This window comes from Chionomys nivalis, chromosome 20, assembly GCF_950005125.1.
Source record: "Chionomys nivalis chromosome 20, mChiNiv1.1, whole genome shotgun sequence".
Taxonomy (NCBI): Eukaryota; Metazoa; Chordata; class Mammalia; order Rodentia; family Cricetidae; genus Chionomys; species Chionomys nivalis.
In genome coordinates, this window is record NC_080105.1 from 15,005,936 (window position 1) to 15,020,946 (window position 15,011).

Here is a 15,011-nt window from a genome sequence, read left to right on the forward strand (position 1 = left end):
TCTCTCTTTATTTCCTGCTCCATTTCCGGTGACTAGACTCCTTCCTGATTTCGCAGAGGGCTGTTGTCTGGGACGATGATCTGTAAGTTTTTTCCCCTTTAAATAAATACCACCCTATTAATCATAATTCCAAACTGGTGTGGGATTGTTTGTGACTTACGCCTTCAGTTTGTCTTTGCTTTTGTTTTTTAAATTTGTTTTTTAATCAATATTCTTTTTATGCTTTCCTTGGGGAGGATACTACAGTGGTGAAAGGTAGATATGGAGAGACTGGGAAATGAGTGGAATGGGGGGATGATATGAAATTCCCAAATAATCAATAAAAATTTGTGTTTAAAAAAGACTAACTCCTAAAGTAATCTATAAGTATACCATGTTGTGCAAAAGGGACAGTGGCCTACAAGACTTACTGTAAAGACTAACTTACTGTAAGACTAACTCCTAAAGTAATCTATAAGTATACCATGTTGTACAAAAGGGACAGTGGCCTACAAGAATTACTGTAGGCACTTGTCAGATAGTAAAAATTATTCCACACTGTGTCTGAGATAAAACTTTGGATTCTATTAAAACAAAATTGCTGAGAAAGATCAAAGTAGAAAATAGTTTTTCTCTAATTGACTGAACTCTAAATTTGGGAGAAATTAACAAAACCAGAATTCAAACTTTTCTTATATACCGGCAATTTACCTTTATTAGACCCTACATAAAAGAATGGGTTTGACACTCAGTGATGAACTGTAACCATGCACCAGGCAGCAGAAGACCGTTCTGCTTCATGATTAAAATGAATTTCAAGTATAATTTCAGTTGAAATATTAAATTATTTCCTTTCACCTAGTAAAAGTTTAAATACTAAAGGTAATTTCCTTTTAAAATATAAGAAGGAAATCTATTTATAATTTCATAACTCTGCAAATAAATAGAGAAAAACAAGGACTACATCGACAGTCTAGATTGTTCTGAGAGCCATGGGGATTACTCTGACCAACCAAACACTCAAACAGATTCTTTCTTCATGTCTGGTACTCAGGCTTTTGTTAGTCTATGGCTTTTCTGATCTCAAGTTGCTTAACTTCCTTTAAGATGTGTATGACTATATGCATGCCTGAATGTGTGTGTGTGGTGTGGTATAAATTTAGATAAATATAAACTAACACAGTTCCTTGAGTTTTTGCCAAGCTGCCTTGCTATTGTTTGTACCTCCTTCTCCATCTCTATCACCTTTCTCAATGTCCATATTTGGGGCCTCTTTCCCATTTTTTGTTTCCCACTTAACACCACCTGTATCCCACTATTCCCCTCTCAAGCCCAACTCCACTCGGCCCACAACTCCATTTTACTCTTCCTGTTTCTGTGGTTACTCCATGTGTATCCCACATCTGAGGATTTGAAGCTAGGATCCAGAGAAGAGAGCGGTCATAAAGCATTTGTCTTTATGTATCTGGGTTTCCTCACCCAACAAAATCTTTTCTAGGGCCATCAATTTACCTGTAAATTATTTCATTTTTTTCCTACAACTGAATAGCACTCCGTTGTATGTATGTAGCATATTTCCACTATCCATTCATCTCTTGAAAGACATTAAGCTATTTTCACTTCCTGGGTATGTGAATAAGGCAGTTAAGAACATAGCGGAGCAGGTATCTATAGAGTAGGATGTAAATTCTTTTGAGACTGTGCCAGGGAGTGGTTTTGACTGGTTCATATGCTAGATCTACTTTTAGTCTGTTGAGAGTTCTCTATACTGATTTCCAGGGAGGCTTCAGAAATCTGCATTCCTGCCAGAAGTAAATGAGGGCTCCTCTTTCTCAGAACTTCTCTAGCATTTGTGGTCTGTTGTTTGGTTAATCTTAGTTACATTATGACTGGGATGAGGTCAAATCTCAGAGTTCCTTTAATTTGTATTTCCTTAATTGCTAAAGACGGTGAACACTTCTTAAGGCATTTATTAGCCATTTTTATTTGTCCTTTTGAGAATTCTTTGTTTAGAGATTGCTGAAAGAGAAATCTTTAGTCAGTTCCTAAATCAGGTTCTTTGTTCCCTTGGCACTTTCTAGCCCTTGGTTGCTCTCGGGGTTGAGGGTGGGCTCCTACTGCTAAAGAGTCCTCACACTCACATTTAGGGCACAAGTGTGATTTGAACTGAATCTGACCTGAAAACCTCTTTCCCAGTCTAGTTGCCATGGTTTCAGAAAAGACTATGCACTGTGAGAAGGAAGCAGACGGTCCTACCCAGATGTCACACCTGTAAACCATAACAAGGACCATCACAGCAATATCTCCATAAGTGCAATAAGTGGCCCTTGCATGTGGCTGGAAACCAACAGCTGTCTAACTGGACTTCAGACCCACTCCACAGGGCAGAAACCATACCTGGTACTGAAAACTATCCAGTTGCCCATGTTTAGAGAGGCCATGGACATTAGAAAATCTACTACCATCACATTGCTAGTCTAACATAATTTTCTACTAGATTTCAAATCTTATCCTTTATCCACACAGAAGCCTCTCCATACAACAAATGGAGACTATCACAGAAAACCACAATTAGACACAACTCAGACCAACATATCCTACAGAGCCCAGGCCCATAGGTACGTCTGATCAGAAGTTCTGACTGTATGGCTCAGGGAATATCACTGAAGAGTAGGAAGAAAGACTGCAAGAGCCAGAATACCAGAAATTCTGTGATGAAAGAATTTTGCTTAAAAATCACTAAATAAACAATGGCAATCAATGGGTATTATTAACATAAAAGGGGAAGTTTTCATGGGGTCCCACACCTAGAAGAAGGAGAATTAGCCTCTCCCAGGAATGGGGCCCCCTCATTGGGTTCAACGCAGAGTGGTCTGCCCTGGAAAATATAAACACGACAGCAAAATGGACTCAGAAGGTTGTGCTTACGCATTGGTGCATACACGTACAGACATATGTGTATGGTGTATAAGAATAACATCAAAAGAAAAGAAGCTAACAGCTTGAGAGTGGGAGAATGAGAGGGGCTGTTGGGAGAGGAGCTGAGAGGGTTGTAAGGGAAGAGGGGAGTAAATCGTTGTGATTCTATTTCAATTGAAAACATATCGTGTCGGACAAGGAGGGCTGACTGAGAAGCCAAGGACAATGGCACTGGGTTTTGACCCTACTGCATGTACTGGCTTTGTGGGAGCCTAGCCTGTTTGGATGCTCACCTTCCTAGACCTGGATGGAGGGGGGAGGACCTTGGACTTCCCACAGGGCAGGGAACCCTGACTGCTCTTTGAACTGGAGAGGGATGGGGTGGAGGGGGAGGGGGAAGGAAATAGGAGGAGGGGAAGAGGTAGAAATTTTTAAGTAAAAATTAAAATTAAAAAAATTATATAAGAACATAAACTAAAATAGTGTAAAGCTACTTAAAAGTGTGGAAATAAAAATGCCATGCATGTCACTCTTAAATATCCTTATAGACAAAGAGAAAGTGAGCAGAACACGAGTGAACACTGCTGCTCTCAACTGCATTTCTTTATAATTTCACAAACAAATCCATCAATCCTACACACCCCATGCTTTTCATGTGTCCATATCCCCCCTTTTTTTTTACTTTTTTCAGATTTATTTTTATTTTTATTGAGATTATAATTACATTTCTTCCTTCCCATTCCCTTCCTCCAAACTTCCCATGTACTCCTTCCTGCTTTCCTTCAAATCCATGGCCTCATTCTCTTTACTATTGGATGCATGTATGTATATGCATATACATCTATATTCCTAAATGTAACCTACTCAGTATGCATAGTTACTTGTAAGTGCATTTTCAGGGCTGACCGTTTGGCACTGGACAACCAGTGGTATGCTTTTCCCTGGGAGCACCAGCTTTTCCACTCCCAGCTTCTTCAGTTGCCTCCAATGCTGCTTTGCACTATTTTCTACAGCATTCTTCCTGGATTCTTCATGCATTTTCTTTTCCCTATTAGATAGCTCTCCTAGTTTGTTGGCCACTTCCCTCCCGATCTTGCATATACACCTATATACACATTGTTCCTTACATGTCAATCATCTTGCGACTCCTCCATATGAGTGCCACGGTTCCACTTAAACCTATACCAAACTGTCAAGGTGCCTATGAGTTCATCAAATTCACCACTCTTCCCTCAACAATGCAGCCTCCAGAATACTCCATCTACCCCTCTGTTGAAGTTTTGCTTTCTCTTGTCATCTATTAACTTGTGTGTTTTGTTGTTGTTCTTCAGGTGGCCACTCAAAATGTCACTTCTTCAAGGATGCTTGCAAAATTAGCAGGCACTGTCTTTCATTGTACTCACGCCTACACAGTTGTCTGGTGCATGTGGCTATTTAATTATTTCACGTGAATAAAAAGTTTCAAAATAGCAGGAATCTGGGTACATTATTTCTGTTTTTACTTATCATTGTATCTCCAAGGCAAACTTGAGTGCCTGGAAGTAGGGGAAAAGCAGTAATTATTTCCCATTAGGACAACAGATCATTCCATAGTTAATAAAAGATGATTAATTTAGAAAGAAAATACACCTGAGAAATGTGATGATTTAGCTTTCTCATTTTTCTCTCTTATAAGTGGATGCGCCTTACAACTGCAATTCTGACTCTGTCTCTCCCTCTTTTTATCTTTTCCTCATTCCTTCTTTTCCTCTTCTTGTCTCATTTTCCTCCAGAAAAGGAAATTCAATTCACCATATATCTTGGGTTGTAGTTCCTTCCAAAACTAAAGTCAGAACTGAAAAGCAATGTGCTAACCGTATCTGTCTATGAGTGAGCTGCGAGGTGAAAGGAAGCAGAAAAAAACCAATGAAGTACCTGGGATTCCTCCAAAACCAGGAGGAGTTGAGGCTCCACACACCCCACACTCAGACTTTCTAAGAGGCTGTACACCACATTGAGCTGTCAATCCATGCCATTCCTGAGTGCCTCCCTTGGGTTTGTTAATTATTCACCGTTTAAGGATGCTTAGACCTTACTTTGAAGCAGTAGATACGTCATAGGACAAAACAAAATATATCCAACACAAACATGAGGTGGGAAAGAGTCAGCAAAACTGAGTCAATGCCTGCCTGCCCTGTTTGCCACAATCACAATCATTACCAGAGTGAAAGGAGAAGATGTGAATCAGGGTTCAAGAGACCTCTGCCATGCTTTGAGGGAAGAGAAGTATTGCTCACTAATGAATGAGTCTGAAACAATGATCCTTCAATGGTGTCAGATAATTGTACATGCTCATCCAAGAATAGAGACTCTCCTCCTATATTTTGATGCTGAATCAAAGGCAGGAAAAGACTTGTCTTTGTTTGCTTCTACTGCTATGATGAAGCACCATGACCAAAGGAACTTGTGGAGGAAAGGGTTTGTTCGGTTTCCCCATCCTGATTACAGTCCTGAAAAGAAGTTTGAACAGTAAGTAACTCAAGGCAGAAACTGAACAGAAGCAGAGGCCATGAGAAATATTGCTTACTGGCTTGCTCCTCCTGACTTGTTCAGTTTGATCTCCTCTACCACCCAGGAACACCTGCCCAGGGATAGTACTACCCACAGTGGTCTGCACCCTAACATATCAATCATTAATAAAGAAAATGCCCCTACAGGTTTGCCAATCTGATGGAAGCATCATTTTCTTCAAAGTGAACTCCAGCCTGTGTCAAGTTGACCAAAACCCAACCAGAATAAGAATCTGTTTCAGATATCTGTCAACTAACTGTATTCCTCTACCCAAAGTCAACCATTTTTGATGTTATATGGAATGCATGATTATATAAAACAAGCATAATATTGGGCTAGAGAGATGGCTCAAAGGCTAAGGGCACTGGCTTCTCTTTCAAAGGACCTGGGTTCAATTTCCAGCACCCACATGGCATCTCACAACTGTCTATAACTCTAGTTCCCAGAAATCGGACACCGTCACATAGATATACATGCAGGCAAACACAAATGTAAATAAAAATAAGAAAATAATAAATAAAAGCATTGAAAGATATTTAAAAAAAATAAAACAAGCATAATATATGTCATTCACACTGAGTACCTCTCCATCACTAACAGACTTAACAAAAGCAAGCCAATTTATAGAATTACAGATAATTCATCTAATGTGTCTCTAACATTTTACTTCAAATATGATCTGAATTATTTATAAGTCAATGAATTAGCCTCAAATCCTATTGAGTTTTATCCATACACAAGTAAGTCAATCTATTACCAGTTTGGCAACTCTCTTGAATAGATATGACTAGATAGTAACCTATAGCAATTGTTTTTCTGAATAATAATTTGAAAATGAAAGAAAGTTGTTGCTAAGAAGGGACAGAGTCCAGATTTCCACATTTTTCTTCTATACATGTGGCATTTACTTTAAGTATAGCTGTACTTGTATTCAGAAAAGAACCTTGTTTTAATGTCCACACTTGTGTGTGTCTGGTTTGGTTTGCACCACTCCTAAGAGGGAAGCTTTACCAGTTTATTTAGTAGTTACCAAGAACTTAAGTTAACTGGTTATTTGAATTATTAACTTTTATGATTACTAAGATCTACCTCAGGAAAATTGATGAACTACTTCTATATCAAATGTCGCATAATACAACTGTCTAGCAGAAAGCAATTTCTTTTATAACACATTTAAAAACTACAATGGACTTGAGTCTTGTAGGGTGAAGTTACTAACTCTAGTTTCACCATGGAGTGAACTTGACTCTTTAATATCTTTGTTTATAATCAGTAAGAAATCATCTGTTTCAACTGGTTATTCAAATGAATGACCCAAAATAGATCAAAAATACCTCCAAAGCCACTACACAAGCCTCATGTTAAAAACAAAACTTTGACTTAAGTAAAATATGTGTGTTGTTTCCTTTCCATTAAGACAGCAAATACCTGAGATACCTTTAGGGGATGACACATTTATTTTGCTCACAGTTTTGAAGGATTCAGTCCATGATCCATTGGTCCCATTTCTTTGTAGCCTGAGCTGAAACAGTACATCAGAAAAGCTGTATGTAGTAGAGAACAATCATTCACCTACTGCTCAGGCTTTGAAAGGGTGTAAGAGATAGACACTGTGATAATAGTCCCCATCAGTGGCACATGATCAAGGACATGAACTCCTAACATTTTGGCCTATCTGATAAAGTTCTACAGCTCTTCAATAGCACCTGGCTGGAGACCATGATGACACGGGATTTTAGGGAATACTCAAGACCTGATCCCAGAATCCCAGAGCATCTGGGAAAGTTCAAGAATAGAGGCGCCCAGATCTCAGTGCAGGGTGTATCAATGAGGCAAGATGCTTTGTTTGTTTGTTTGTTGTTGTTGTTGCTCTGTTTATCGAGGCAGCATTTCTCAGTTTAACAGTCCTAGTTGTCCTATCTTGGAACTAGCCCTTATAGACCAGCCTGGCCTTGAATTTACAGAGATCCCTCCACCTCTGCCTCTGGAGTGCTGGGATTAAAGGCGTGGGCTACCACTGTCTGGTCTTTTTATCTTTTGTTTTGGTTTTTGGTTTTGGGTTTTGTTGTTGGTTTTGCTTTTGCAAGATGCTTTTTTAGTTTATTTTTTTAATTATCTTTTCTCACTTTACATGCCAAATCTATTTCCCACTCCCACCCCTCCTCCTGCTCTCTGCCCCTTCCCCCATCCCATCCCCATCTGCTCATCAGAAAGGGTAAGGCTACCCATGGGGAGTCAACAAAGTCTAGAACATTGCTTTGAGGCAGGACCAAAGCCATCTCCCTTAAATCTAGGCTGAGTATCCCTCCAGAGAGAATGGATTCCAAAAAGCAAGAACAAGCAGTAGGGATAAATCTTCAATGCCAGTGGCCCCACAATCTGCCTCAGTCATAGAACTGTCACCCACATTCAGAGGGCCTAGCTTGGTCCTGTGCTGATTCCTGTCTGTTAGGCCAGAGTTGGAAGGCTCCCATTAGCTCAGGTAACATCAGTGGGTATCTGCATCATGATCTTGACCTCTTTGCTACTACTTTCATTCCTCCCTCTCTTCGACTGGACTTTGGGAGCTCAACCCAAAGCTCCACTGTGGTTCTTTGCATCATCAGTTGCTGGATGAAGGTTCTATGATGACATCTAAAGATAGTCATCAATCTGACTACAAGGCAAGGTCAGTTCAGACACCCTCTCCACTATTGCTTAGGGTCTTAACTGGGGTCATCCTTGGGAATTTCTGGGAATTTCTCTAGTGCCATGTTTCTTGCTAGCCCCATAATGGTCCCCTCAATCAAGATATGCAAGATACTTTTTAATGCTGCTTCCCAGAAAGAGACTAGAAGCAGGAGACTACTCTTGTGAGATAAAGAATCTAGCACATATTTTTAGAGGCTTTGGATAATACTGAGACACAATTGAGATATAAGGAGCCACAATTCTCTCAGAGAACAACTTACATAAAGTCCAGCTAACACATCTGCCACAGTTAGAGTTTCCACTGCTATGAACAAAGGCAGCCTGGTGAGGGAAGGACTTATTGCAGCTTGCATGTCCACATCACTGTCTGTCATGACGGAAATCCGCACAGGAACCTGGAGGCAGGAACTGAAGGAAGCACAGAGGAGTGCTGTTTACTGGTTTTCTTTGGATAGCTTACTCAGCCATCTTTCTCAGTAGCTCTAGGACTCCCTACCAATATATGGAGCCACCCACCATGAGCTGGGCCCTTCCACATCAATCATTAAGCAAGAAAATGCCCTACAGATTTGCCTACAGGCAATCTTCACAAGTGAAGTTCTTCCCACGTAATTCTAGTTTATGTCAAGTTACCAAAAAACCACATAATAATGCCTGATTTCCCCTTTCTATTTTTTCTTTTTTAATTGATTTTATTGAGCTATACATTTTTCTCTACTCCCCTCCTTTCCTCTCCCATATCCTTCAACTCATGAGCATTGATGCAAAAATACTAAATAAAATACTGGCAAATCGAATCCCCATTCTGAAAATGGAGGTTGAAACACCAAAAATGGAGCTTATCTGAAAGCCAGGCGCTTGCAGGTCTTGCAGTGGTGTGCTTTTGGAACCTATGAATCCCATAGAGGCAGCTATACACACTGTCTAAAAATGTAAGCAAGACTTGGTTGTAACTGATCAGATTACAACAGTTAGTCAACTCTTTATTTTATAACCCCTGTAAAGGAAATATCGACACTTCTTTGGAAATGAATAAACCAAGTGGGCATTTTTATAGATGAATAAAATAAATAATATGAAAAGACGCTAAAAGAAGGTACGCAACATTGACATTACTACACAAAAGTTATCATTTTGAGTAATATGTTTAAGGTAATGAAGGAAAAGATACAGGAAATAAGTAAATTGAGATATATAGAATAGAATTAAATGTACCTTTAAAAATATGACAGAACATCCATAGACAATCTTGATAGTAAAAGATGACTAGTAAACTGAACAAAAGGTCAAAAGAAATATTCAAATTCTTGAGAAGAGAATAAAGAGTAGGAAATAGTGAAACAAGTAAAAAAAATGTGCTGGGAGTAATGGATCAATTCATCACACATGAGCGGATAGAAAACACAATAGCAAGCTGTCTGTGAAGAAATAAGCGTCAAGAATTCAATGAATTTCTCTTGACGTGTATGAAGATATGAACTCACATGTTCAAGAAAATCTGAATTCAAAGAGAAGAAGTACAAATAAAACTACATCTGGAAACATCTTACTAAGGCTGAAGAAAAATAAAGACAAATGAAATTATCTCAAAATTAGTCAGATGCCAAGACAAACAACTTTCAAAGCAACAGTAAGACTTGATAGGTTTGCAGAAAGACAGCAAGGAACAAGCTAGTTTCCTGGAAAAGAAGTGTCACTAAGTCAAAGTTATGCCCATCTTAAATATTCTTTAGAATTATCTTTATGTAAAAATACTTTCAGTCATGCAAATGAAAAAAATAGTCAGTTACTTTTCAATAAAAGGGGGTATTAATTAACAACTTTATAATTTGTAAGAGAAAACTGTAACAAGTAAAAGGCTAAAAATATGCCACTGATTTGAAATGCTAGATGATTGAAACAGGTATCAGAAACTAAATTCACAAGTATAAAGTTACTTTTTAACTGAAGGATTAAAAATGTAAAAGTTATTGAGCTCATTGTGCATGTTTGTCAGATTTCTCTTCACCTGGGTTTCCAGTCAATGCCATACAGAAGTGCTGTCCTCCTCCGTGAGAAAGGCACAGCAGAAAGGCTCATCTGCCCTTTGTGCTCAAAGAAATTGCTTCAGAGAAGAGCATTATTTATCATGCTTAATCACATGATAAAGTCAAAACTGCAATACTTTTTTTTCCTATTGAGTTTATCATTTGGGCATGATAAAGCAGGCAATCTATTAGTAATACGCTGAAGCACATTAAGACATAAAATGTTTCCAATGTATACTCAATCATTATCAATATATACTAAATCGCTAATGGTCATTTCTAATGAATTTGTCTCAAAATATCTATGAGGGCTACTCTTGGTTGCCTATAAATTAACTAAACACAAGAAAATGGGCATCCCTATAAGAGACCTTTTTGTTCAAATTATTTGAAGTGGGAGAAGCCCTCCTAAATGTGGGGGAGGTACCATCTTGTGACAGTCCAGATAGATAAAAGGACATCTAAGGAGGAAAGAAAGAAATTTTTTATTGGCATGTTTGTCTTCACTCTTGCTGGCCAGTTCATTTATCCTGTGACTTCTGATATCTTAAACCGGTGTGAGAGCCAACTTCTGCTTTCCAGCAGAGATTGGAGATCAGAAGCATTCCTCCCAGCTTTTAGTCCCAGGTTTGAACTGCTGAGACATCCAGCAACATGGATTGGACAATTCTGGGATTTTTTGGCACCTCCAAGAATCACCCATTGTTGGACTATCCAGATTATATCATGAAAGTCAATCAAATAAACCTCTTTAAATATATATTCACTTTACCAGCTCTATTCTTACGTAGACTCCTGAGTAATACAGTATCTTTAATTCTATGTGTATAAACTTCATTCAAATTTTCTTTATTCTTTCACTAAAATATATACCTGGTCTAGTGAGATGGATCAGTGGGTAAAGGCATTTACTGCTAAGCCAAATAACCTGGGGTCTATCCCAAGGACCCATATGGTGGAAGGAGAGAACCATCTCCCGCAAGTTGTCCTTTAACCTCCCTACTCAAACTGTTACACATATGTGCTTGTACAAACACACACACATGCACACATATTAAATAAATATAATTAAAATAAAAATATACTTGCCAATATTTAAACAATCCTGTGACTACTGATTTTTGTTCTTGTTTCGTAATTGCAAAAGTAATTACGGTACTAAAACATTTCAGCCATATTTTACTAGCCAACATCCATATCAAATAATATCCAAAACAAAGCATATCATGTTTTGTGATCCATAAGCATCCTTCAACCAGAAAAGTCATAAGATGTAGTCATGGAAAGATCACAAGATAACCTTCTAATTGGGTTCAAATTACAAATTTGCCTGAAGAACTGAAAGAAGTTTCAGATCCTGGAGATGCTAAAGTGTCTGTTAAATCAGCAAGCTAGAAACATGAAAACAAGAGACCATTAAACTGCTATGAACTCAGCTCTGTGTATCAGCTCTTCCTGGAAACCATCCAGTATCCTGGCATAATGTCTGTGATGGAAGAAGACCCTACTTGAACACAGGTAGCACCATCCCATCATTTCGGGGCCCAGATTGAAAAGAGGAAAAAAAGAGTAGAAATCTCAATGAGCAAAAACATTCCCCTTTCTCCACTTCCTCTTGACTTGATATAGCCAGTCATTTGAACAGTGGCCCAGATCTGAGTCATTCTGGCCACCATGTATCCTCCCCTTGATGGACTCTAGTCCTCTATATTGTAATTCAGAATGAACCTCTGCTCACTTCAGTCACTTTTTATCAAGTATTTGATCAAAGAGAGAAGAATAATTGATACAGTGCTCTTCCCCCATGGTGTCTACACATCACATGCATCTGCTCTGGACAGCATGCTCTGGCTTTGTGTCTGTGATAACTTCCGCCTCTTCTCCTTTTCTAGTTCAGAGTCCCTGTGTAGTAAGGTAGCCAACGGACTTGTGAGTACATTAAAGAACTCTATGGAAATAGTTTCAAGTTCAAAGTCACTATTTAATCCTCTGTGCTTTTAAAAATAATACTGTACTGTCTATCAACTGTATAATATTCAACTATGGGAAACTTATATTTTGTGAAGATTTTCCTAAGATATTCCATTACACACACAGTAAAATGCTGAAACATTTTCAGCTTTTTCTTTGGTGGGGGGTGAGTAAATCAGTTTTGAAGTAAAGCAATGCATTATTGCTTTTATATTTTTGTTAACCTATAAACGGATAAATCTTATTTTAAAAGGCAGTATCATTTGTGAAATATGAGTCAATTGTGACAAAATGTTCTGCTTGTTGTTGGAGGGTTGTCTGTTCAGAATTGTGTGAGTGTGTGTGTGTGTGTGTGACTGCTTTAGGTCAATGTATATGTCTGTATGTAGTCCCAATTTCTCTAGGCTAGTTTAAAGAGTGTCTGTTATTATATTACCAGAGGGACGGAGTCAACATGAGCAACAGGTATTCAGAAACCTTTTCGTAGAGTCCAAATTCTTTACAGTACAGACATTTTAAAAAAGTTATTTAAAAAAAGCCTTTGAAGACAAGAATTCAAAACACAAACAACATAATAAAAATTCTCTTCTGAATTACAGAAAAAATGCTGTTACCAATTTCGGGAGTCCTAGATCAAGGCAAACTCTTTTTGGTCAAATTATCTGTCTCTACATACAGCGTCACATCATCACAGACTTAGTTCACCTCTCAGACAAGATGAGCATGTAAAGCCCAGAATGTTCATTTCTCCATCAAAATACCAGTCTGTGGTAGCCTTCCTGGCTCTATGACTCATATTTATAAATATGAGTCCTAGCAGCTCGGAGCTTTCTTCGTTCCCAGTGCATGCATTGCCTGTCATCTCTCCCTTGAAAGGAGAACAAACTATCAGAAGAGGAAATCATCGATAGAGAAAATACCTTTTGATCCTCTGTCTTAGAAGTCCTTCATTAAGACCAGGTATTTTTAAAGAAAAAAAAATAATGTAAAGGAAAACATTAAGCCTTTTACAGACAAAATAAAATGATCTTTGAATTATAACTGGCATTGCCTTATTCTGGTTTCTTGTCATTATCTTAGGGACCCCCACACCCAATGATCAGTGGTTATTCCACTAATCCAGGAATGTAAATTAGCTACTAAGTTTTTCAAACCTCTCCAATTGCAGGGTTTGGAAGCCCATTCTTTTACAAGTGAACCCACAGTCTCAAGATTTTATTGCTTTCTGTCTTTATCACGAGGTGGTTGGTGGGAGGTTGGCATAAACACGATTGCTCCTATGGATATCACCATTTCCTTGTGATAGGAAAATTGGACTCTTCCCAAGCAGCGGGAATTCATAGATAAACCATGTGTCCCCTGGGCAAGAAGCCAGCAAGCTTGGGTAGTGGTGTTCTGACGCACAGGGTGCTACTCTCAAGGAAGGCACTTGAGCAGTTTCTGAATTGCTTCAAGAACACAAGCGGCACCACAGTAGAGATAGTGATGCTTAACTGTTTATCAAACAAATCTTTTTCCATAGTAACAAAAGAAATTGCCAAGCAAACCTGGCGCTGTCTAAATGCACACTGGCTATGGCTCTGCTTCCATCCACTGGCCACAAACAATACCCCTAAGAAGCGCGTCAGAAAGGACAAAAACATCAAGAACCGTTCTCGGTAAGTTTGCTGTTTCCCTTGTACCACTTGATATAAAACTTAGGCATCTCTCTGCCTTCAATATCCACTTCTCTTCCTTGGGCTCCAAAAGCCAGCTCCACACCTGGATAACTGCGACACTCACCCCTGAGCGCAGGACCCTTCCCCTGTCCAAAGTCCCAGCTCTCCACTTCCCCTGCCGCAGGAACACAGTGGCATCTCTCATCCAGTCAGGCTGGGGCAAACCAGGACTGAACCCAACAGTTGTAGAGTGTGCTTCAGGTTTGAGCGCATCGCATCCGCGTTAAACCCAAGACAAAGGCTACACTCAGTCATTCGTGGTTAGCGCCCTTTCCAGGGTAACCCGTATTAGCTTTCTCTCTCAAGCCCACCCTATGAGCCTGGAAAGTCACCGACAGGAATTGCTTTCGGAGGGGTGCGGCCGCGGGTGTAAACAGTGCTTACTTGTAGTCTATCAAGGGAACTACCCTGGCAACACTGGGCTGGGGAAGCCTAGCCAAAGATCCTGCCTCCAGCAGCTTGGGTACCCCTCTCAGCAAAGAAGCAGGACCTCCCGCGCGGAACCCACCTGGGCAAAGGCACCTGCTGCCAGCGCTCCAAGACAGTGTGCCAGCTCTTGCGCTCTGAAGCAGCGACAAACCTCCCAGGAACACAAGCCAAAGAGAGTGTGGACTCTGCCTGAGGTTGATCGAATGGTCTTTGCAATCACTCACCGGGGAGGGTGAAGTAGCTCAGGCGGCCAGAAGGCTGCGTGCAGCCGGCATCCCAGGGCAACAGCATCCTCCCATCCTTTGTCAGTGACTGGTGGTGCACTCCTCAGCTCACAAACGTGCAGTCGGGTGGCAGGCAGCCCGACTCTGACTAGGCTCCCCAACCCTCTTCCCTCCTCTGAGCCTCCTCCCCCTTCTCTGTCCCCCTCCACCAGCGGCACTCACTGGGCTCCCATGATGTCATCCAGTGGAAATCTGCCATGCTCAAAAACTGGAATAATCCAGCGCTCACGCAGGGAAAGCAGAGCAGGCAGAAGATGCAGCAGAGGCTTTAGGAGTTCCCAGATCGTAATGTGGACCCTACTGTTTACTGGAGTCAAGGACAGGACACAGCAGGGACTTCGGAAAAGGGAGGGGGGGGGCGCACAGTGGTGCCAGAACCTAGGAAAGACAGTGTTTTCTGCTCTGAGGATTCTTAAATCAATATGTAAATTAGTGGCGAAAGA

The 15,011-nt window shown here is 40.0% G+C and overlaps 1 protein-coding gene across 2 annotated transcripts in view; it reads right to left on the reverse strand.

The window, feature by feature from the left end:
• The window catches only part of Marchf1 (membrane associated ring-CH-type finger 1), an 824,174-nt gene extending 809,523 nt beyond the window's left edge, over window positions 1-14,651 (reverse strand). For both annotated transcript variants that reach the window (XM_057752265.1, XM_057752263.1), the window contains exon 1: window positions 14,509-14,651. The gene's annotated coding sequence lies outside the window, so the exon portion shown is untranslated. The remainder of the gene's footprint in view (window positions 1-14,508) is intronic.
• Between the last annotated feature and the right edge of the window lie 360 nt (window positions 14,652-15,011).